Source organism: Epinephelus moara, chromosome 16 (assembly GCF_006386435.1).
Source record: "Epinephelus moara isolate mb chromosome 16, YSFRI_EMoa_1.0, whole genome shotgun sequence".
In the NCBI taxonomy this organism is placed as follows: Eukaryota; Metazoa; Chordata; class Actinopteri; order Perciformes; family Serranidae; genus Epinephelus; species Epinephelus moara.
In genome coordinates this window covers 3,036,869-3,043,881 of record NC_065521.1, presented here as the reverse complement: position 1 = coordinate 3,043,881, position 7,013 = coordinate 3,036,869, and the positions used below count along the sequence as shown (strand labels likewise).

The 7,013-nt window shown below is 41.1% G+C and overlaps 1 long non-coding RNA gene across 1 annotated transcript; it reads right to left on the bottom strand.

Moving 5' to 3' along the window:
- Window positions 1-1,187: 1,187 nt before the first annotated feature.
- On the bottom strand, window positions 1,188-2,672 carry LOC126403589 (uncharacterized). The gene is made up of 2 exons (XR_007571332.1): window positions 1,729-2,672; window positions 1,188-1,617 (listed from the first exon to the last, which is right to left on the bottom strand). It is a non-coding gene; the product is annotated as an uncharacterized LOC126403589 (long non-coding RNA).
- Window positions 2,673-7,013: the final 4,341 nt, after the last annotated feature.

The following is a 7,013-nucleotide window of genomic DNA, read 5'->3' as shown; positions in this document are numbered from 1 at the left end:
GCATCATCTAATAAAACATGCACTCATTTGCATACATTTCCAAAACAAAAATCTTTACATTGGATGAAGTCAGGTTTAAAAACGTTGTTTCATTTTGTTGTCACATTATAGTTAGATATTTACACAGAGTTACATTTGGATATCTCTTTTTATCACTCCATAAATCAGAAAATAAAAAACAAACAAACAGTGTTTGGCCATATTTTTAGGAATAACAAGTTCTGTAAATCAGGCTGTGAATGATACATGAACAAACCCCTCGGTAAAAACCTTCAGGATGTAAAAAGGAATAACACTGGAAGCTTTGGTTTGTGTTAGTCACACTGAAGAAAAGATTTATTACTCAGAATATGATCAAAACTCACGCTGAGAAAATGGCCTTTAAACATATGTATTGTTAAGTTTCAGACATGTTTTAGACCAATGATAAGACACTAGTGTCAAATGTTTGACTGATAGATATCACCATGACACCTCACCAGCTGATTACTGACATTAAAACTATTATCATCATTGTTTTATTTAAATATGAACATGGGACATGATCTAATTAAAGGTGTGCTTTTTGCATTAATCTCCAGAGTGCAGGTCTGAACTAAAATCAACCTACATGTGTATTTTGGATGATTTATTCCCACTAGTCAGAAAGAAAACATGTTATGGAAGTAGGGCTGCCGATTATTAACGATTATTTTCATTGTCGACTAATCTGTCGATTACTTCTTCGATTAGTCGACTAATCATTTCATCGAAAAATGTGTTAAAATTTTGAAAAATGACGGTCTGTCTCGCCCAAACCCCAAAATTATGTCATCTAATGTCTTGTTTCATACTCACGCCAAAGGCCCCAAAATTATGTCATCTAATGTCTTGTTTCATACTCACGCCAAAGGGTTTTAGTTCACGGTCACGGGAGAGTGTGTAAAGCTGCCAATATCTGAACGTAAGAAGCTGCAGTAAGAGTATTTTGGGGTACTTTTATAGTACTTTTCTATGAAAAATGACTCAAACCGATTAGTCAACTACTAAAATAGTCACCGATTATTTTAATAGTCGATTAGTCATCGATTAGTCGACTAATCGTGGCAGCCCTATATGGAAGCAACAAACTGCACCTGTAGAGTCTCATCTTTACATATTAAATACACTTTACTTTCTTTAAACAAAAAACTCTCGACACAATAAACTCACTGAAACAACACTTTGTCCTTTAATTAGAGCCAAATGACATTTTGTTCTCCAGGAAACCTTCAATCATTAAGAAGCTGGTGATAAAATCTCAAACTGGACCTCCAACAAACGAGCAAAGGCCAAATGTTACAGCTGGCTCTCACTGTGTCCCGTGAACGCAGCATGAGGGCCTTGAATGCAGCGTGATGACGTCTCTAGCAGCTGTTGGAACAGCGCCAGCTTGTGACGCAGTTCAACATTTACGGTCTGTGTTGACAAACAACCGGTTGAGTCCCTGCTAAGCTCCTTCCTGCTGTCTCCACATCAGTCCTGTAGTATAAATCTACTGACGGAACATTCACCGACACTAACTGCTGCTCTCAGCCGCCTTAAGAGGCTCAGACAGCGGCAGAGCAGCGGCTCGTCTCCGCCTCCTCCACAGACTCTCTGTTAGACAAGTCACACTCGTGTTAGATTAAAGTCCTGCTGTCTCTAGACGAACTAAACTAACGGCAGCCTGTGTGAACGAGTCAAAGGTTTTTAAACGGCTTCTATTACCTTCAGCTGGAGGAAACAAGCTGCGTCACCACCATCCTTCAAAGTGAAAGTAAAGTTTACACAGGAAGGAAACAGTTGGAGAGGCGCGGGACTGTTAGACACGCGTCATATCCGTGAACAGTTTGTCTGCCAGCTTCAGTTAGCTGAAAAAGAATCTGTAAAGGTTTGAAGAAGAACAACAAACACTGACATAGTTTACAGGTCCCACTGTTTATCCTGTTGGACACTTAATGTGTTTATACATGGACTCACACAGCCTGAGGACTTTTCTCTGAGCTCATCTCTGTGTTTGATTGGAGCACATTTGTCCACATTCAAGTCACTAAATGTCTTTTTCCTCTGATTATTACAGTGTCTGCAACATGCAGATATTTAGTTACTGTGCAACACTTTGATCACATTTCATTTACACCTTCTTTTCTTTGTATTTATTTGCTATGTTTTACTCTTCCATGTCAGAGAGAGAGGTCTTCTGTCCAGAGTGCAGGAAGCGACTGATGCCGTCCAACATGGAGAGTGATTTTGAGATCAGACGACACTGATGCAGGTGACGGAGAGGCAGCCCAAACACACACACCATGCTCAGTGACAGGTATCGCTGGCTGGAAAATACTTTGATCAGACCAGTGTGGATTGTTCTGGTCCTGATGTCACAGATGACGCAGTGTCTCTTCACACGCCACTGGAGTTTCAATACATGTTCAGTGTTCGTCTGTGGGACGATCACTGTCAGAGCCCATTGTCCTTGTGTTTGCTCTTGTTTTTGTGTTGTTGTAATACCACTAGTGAACACTGTGTGGCAGCTGCGTACAAATTGGGCCTTATTTAGATCAAATGCAGCCAGGTGTGTTGCATATGGGGGAAGCACAGAGCTTTTTGGCCGTGGTCATGGCGTCAGGGAAGAAGATAGTGAAGCAGTAATGCGATGAAGCTACCTTACTGTGCTCGACAGTCTCTGAGGACCAGTTGTATTGAACGTAAGTAATAAACACAAGAAAAACAAGAGTGAGGTTCACTGGAGGCCTCCCTTTGCCTCTCTTTGGCTGTGCACGTCCAAGTTTTAATTATATTATGTGACTGAATCTGTGATTCTTTGTCAGACGTACGGAGGACACTCCAGGTGTCAGAGCTCTGACCTGTCAGCTGAGATCCATTGACTCCGTTATAACTCTTATTATTCTGTTCTCTCACTTTTCTTAAATAACCCAAAAGACAACTTGATCCTTTCACTCTGTGTTTGTTCACTTCTGCCACCACAATCTGGGGGCTCGTACAGGATTAGACGACTGATCTGGACTCTGTTGGAAGACAGAAGCTGGTTTAGATATTGAGATTCCTCCAGTGACCAATATGTTTCTGTACAATCATTCCACTTAGAAACAATATGGCTTTTTTCGGAGTAGGCTCGGCCTTTATCCACTTTGTGGGGTATGATATGATTTTGAGAATTTGTAATGATGTATTACCAGTGAAATATTTTTTCTATATGACCTTCGTCTTCTTTTTCATGTTATTTTGACTGACTTCCACATGACACTGTGGCCTCCCACGTCAGTTATTTTAGAAACTCCCACACAGCTAACATATACTGTGACTTGACGCATACTCGTAGAAACAGCGCACTATAATTGACACATGACACTGACAACAGAAATTGTTCAGTATTTGTTACTGTGGTGATCCTTATTATCACAACCACACTTCCTCATAGGTGCTGACAGTAATAACAGTCATCATATAACGTTATGTTATGTAGAAGCTTCACTGGTAAGAGCGATTTGCTGATCATAACGTTACTAGCTGATTCTTGACATAACACCGTTAGCTTCTAACCAAGTGCTAGGCATCATCAAAGCTAGCTAGTAGCTAGTTGTTCTTACCTGGGGTACTGGCACAGCAGCGCTCTTCAGAACATGTTTCTTCTTCTGTCCTGGGCTTGTAGGAACATAATCGTCCTTGCTGAAATGCGCACTACACACATGAAGCTTTTTTATCCTTGCCACTTTGGTTTCAATGTTTAAACCTACCGCAAGAAGCCAAAGTTGCCTAATAGCAATGTCCGTGACAGGAAAGCAGTGAAATGTATACGGCGAATCAGACAGGTTTTTGTTGCTACAGCCCAGAAAATCACAAGTCCGCACCATTTTTATATATTTTCTTGTGTAACAATATAAATCTCTCTCTAGCTCTCACGTTAGCTCTCACGTTAGCGCTCTTGGGTCGCATTGGTCCCCATCCATGCGTGTAAACACCGTCAAACAGCTGATAGAAGGTGTGCGGCTGACAACAGGCGGCAGCGCGCAGTGATATGAAGGGAGAGAAAATAGCACCAAGTGACTGTGAGGTCTGACTTTTTTACGGACAATGTTTTTTGATGCAAATGTATTACTATTTTGAACGCATATTGCTTTGGGAAGCAAAACGTTTTATTTTTGTGACCCCAGCAAACTATCCAGAACCACCTACTTCAACACCAGAATCAGGTCTGAACTCTGCTCACAGGACACAGTAGGGGAAAAGTCACTGGTGATGCACGACACAGCTCATGAGTATGTCATTCAACTTCATGTCAAAAAATCAGAACTATCCCTTTAAATAGTGAGTGTGCATCAGTGCAGGCTTCTGATGAGCCCAGCAGGAAGCGCAACATCACAATGGAGAAAATAACGTACAAATGTTAGAGTTCCGTCTTTCTACTTTGTAAAATATTTTAGATCAAACACACACATTTGTTTCCTCACACTGACTTTACAGTCTCAAACACACTCACAGAATGTTTGGTGTCAAAAGATGAAAACCTACACGTCCATATGCTTCAGTAAACCATTTAAAACTGAATAAATATGTCCTCCTCCCATTCTCATGATTTTTAAAGAAATATATAATCATGTGTTCAAAGGGACAGAAGAAGAAACAAAGCAGTTAATCAATCGCTGAATTAAAAATGAGTCTCTTCAGTAAAAAGAGGAATGCTGCAAAGCAGGGATGGAGGTAAGATTGCCCAGATTAATGAATGAAGTTCATCTGTGAATGTGTGAACTGTGTCTAAAAAATATGAACAAGTGAATTACTTTGATTACACTGCACTGTATCTCTTATCTGACTTATTAAAGTTTATTTTTAATTTATCTAATTTTAATTCATATTTGAATTTTTTTTTAGTAGCCTGTTGCTCTATTTTGCTTTCACAAAGCATCTGTCGGTATCCATGGTTACATCTGCTCCCTTCTTCCGGCAGAGTGGCGAGGGCGTCTCATGGTTTGGCTTGTCTTTTATACACTTCCCCTTAATCAGGAGTACCCTCCACAGCTGTGAGCGTAACTTGATTTGGAGTGAGAGTGGATAGGGAGTGGTTTGGGATTGGGCCAAAGAGACAGACAACCATTCACACTCACATTCACACCTGTGGACAATTTAGAGTCACCATTTAACCTCCATGTCTTCTGGAGGAAACCCACGCTGACACGGGGAGAACATGCAAACTCTGTACACTGATATAGAAATGATGATGAAAAAATTATATCAGAAACGTGACCAGAATCAGTAAAATCTGTTTAAAACTCATTTCAGCTCTAAGTTTGACTTTTCTCTGTCTAATGCGTCTTCTCTGTCTTTATGTCTCTCTTGTGTTTTGTGACGGCTCCTCTGCTTGGTGCTCTTTGCTGCTGTGGAGCTTTCTGTCTCCAGGGCTGCAGACCTGTTTGGAGGGTCATCAGCAGCAGGAGTCACACCTGGGCCATGTGTCTCATGCATATAAACCAGAGCAGCAGCCAGTCTTTGAGCACGTCTCCTCTCACCACATACCTCTGTGTTGTGACTTTAGTTTCCTTTGGTTTACATTTTCACTCCTCCTCTCCCGACACTACTGACCTCACAGATTCCTCCATCTGTCTGCTCCACTTGTTTTGATTATTTTGTGCTTAACTTCGAGCTTCACCTTCAGGTCTTAAAGCTTCACCTCACTTCAGTAACAAAACACATGTCACTGATCTAAAGAGGAAAATGAGCTTTAAACAAGTGAGCGGAAAAAGGAGTCAACCAGAGTGGAAAGTTGTGATTCCTTATAGAGACAACTAGTGTCTGACTANCACACACACACAACATATACACAACATATTTACATTAGACACATGTCACTGATCTAAAGAGGAAAATGAGCTTTAAACAAGTGAGTGGAAAAAGGAGTCAACCAGAGTGGAAAGTTGTGATTCCTTATAGAGACAACTAGTGTCTGACTAAACACCTGAAAGAAGACAGGATGTGTCCAAACTCTGCTGCATCACATGGATGAAATATTGTTGAGTCACCTTGAAAATAAATATGTGGTATAAAGTACTGCAACATGTGCTGTATGTGTAGAGCCATGCGTCACTGAAATACTCTGTCACACTGTAGATCTCAACAACGTCTTATTGTGAAAGTCTGCTCCTGTTCCCGCCCTTCCTGCCTGTCCTGCTTCATGACTCACTCCAGGAAACAGCTCACCTGTTTCGGAGCCTTTTCTCTCTTCGTCTTCAACACTTGACTGTTGACTGTTTGAAGAAGCTGTAAGTTGGCTTTGTTTGATACTTTTGATTTTAGTTGACTTATTAAGTGATAACTTGAGCATTTTTCAGCCTGGACTCTATTTCTCTGTGTATCTGTGTCTAAGACAGTGGTTTCCATCTGGTCCAATCACAGGCTACAGATTTCTCCTCAGTCATCAGTTCAGGGTCCACACAGTTTCATATATTCAGCGTCATACTTGTGTTTGGTCATGTCGTCCAGTTAGTCTGCTGTCTCTGTCAAGTAGCTGTCTGTTAGTCACTCAGTACGTTTACATGCACAGCTTAATCGAGCTATGCTCAAAATTCGATTTTGGCGTCTAATTGGACTTCTGTCCTTGTCCCAGTTTATATGCAACTGAGAAAATCGAATTACTGACGGGAAAGTGTCCTCCTCCTTAACACTAGGTGGTGAGGTTGCTTTTTTGGGAGTGACTTGAGTAAGTTTGTTTGGTGAGACAACTCATTGACGTGCTGACATATTGCGGTAAGCGAGTTGTGTCATTTCCGGTGTTTCTGTGACAGCGTCTCTGTACTGCTCTGGTGAATTCTGCTAGCCTGTTTTCTCACTACAGTTGCTTTAACGTCTACTTCAAGTCTTAACCCACACTGGTTCTGTTTAAGCACTTATAGCTCTCCTCCTTTCTACGACTTTCTCGCTAATCTCTTAGCTGTTGTTTGCACGTTACTAGCCTTGGTAGCTACATTAGCTTTACAGTTAGCGATGGCTTCTCCTTCTGC